This window comes from Aplysia californica, unplaced genomic scaffold (genome assembly GCF_000002075.1).
Source record: "Aplysia californica isolate F4 #8 unplaced genomic scaffold, AplCal3.0 scaffold00704, whole genome shotgun sequence".
In the NCBI taxonomy this organism is placed as follows: domain Eukaryota; kingdom Metazoa; phylum Mollusca; class Gastropoda; order Aplysiida; family Aplysiidae; genus Aplysia; species Aplysia californica.
The window spans coordinates 94,410-95,508 of NW_004797974.1; the positions used below are offsets into that span (position 1 = coordinate 94,410).

The 1,099-nt window shown below is 41.4% G+C and overlaps 1 protein-coding gene across 1 annotated transcript in view; it reads left to right on the plus strand.

The window, feature by feature from the left end:
• The first annotated feature begins 390 nt into the window (after positions 1 to 390).
• The window catches only part of LOC106013183, a 21,459-nt gene continuing 20,750 nt past the window's right edge, over positions 391 to 1,099 (plus strand). The window contains exon 1 of the mRNA XM_013088218.2: positions 391 to 479. The gene's annotated coding sequence lies outside the window, so the exon portion shown is untranslated. The remainder of the gene's footprint in view (positions 480 to 1,099) is intronic.

Below are 1,099 nucleotides of genomic sequence, written 5' to 3' on the forward strand. Positions count from 1 at the left end.
GGGGGATGACGGCAATGCTTCACCCACAACACAGCGTACTCCATGTCCAGTAGAGCGTAAAGAAAAAAAAAGAAAAACTAAAAAAACAAACAAAACAAAACCAAAACCACAGCAAATATTTGGGTCGCACGTTATTGACAGGGCGAAGATCGGACGACGACGCTAAATCAAAGCTCCGTGGATCTGTTTGAAAACTTTTCGGATCAGACTTAGCGCAATTTGTCACGGCCGTTACGATATCGATTGGTAGCTATTATGTTACTCAATGAATAAATTACACTCCCTGTAGGGGAGCCCCAGGTCTTTGCTGCTGGTGGTGGTATCACTTGTGTCTTGATTTTATGCACTGGGAGGGGGTCGTGAAGTTTGTGCATGCAGGGATTAGCTCGAGTCGATCTCTACCCAGGTGTATTAGAATGACGTGCTTTTTGAAGTGAGGATGTGCATTCCTTCTGTGGCTATAGTATGCTTGCAAACAGGTGTGGATGATAAAGTTGTACTTGTTTATGTATACGTATAAGCTTGTTTACATTTCTGATTGTCTTCTCTGACTGTCTGTTTGTCTGTGTGTCTATATGTCTGTCTGTCTTTTTCTGTCTCTATTTTTGTCTTTGCTTTGATTTTGTCTTTGTCTGTCCGTCTATATGTCTGTCTGTCTGTTTGTCTGTCTGTCTGTTTGCTTGTTTGTTTGTCCGTCTGTCTGTCTCATTCTGTCTGTCTGTCTGTCTGTCTGTCTATCTGTCTCTCTGTCTCTCTCTATCTAGGAGGGGGTCGAGAATTTTGTGCATGCAGAGATTAGTTCTGGCTGTTCTACCCAGGTGTATTAGAATGACGTGCTTTGAAGTGAGGATGTGCATTCCTTCTGTGGTTGTAGAATGTTTGCATACAGGTGTGGATGATCAAGTTGTACTTGTTTATGTACGTGCATAAGCTTGTTTATATTTCTGATTGTCTTCTCTGACAGTCTGTTTGTCTGTCTGTCTATCTAGCTGTCTGCCTTTTTCTGTCTCTATTTTTGTCTTTGTCTTTGTCTTTGATTTTGTCTTTGTCTTTGTCTTTGTTTTTGTCTGTCTGTCTGACTGTCTGTTTATATGTCTGT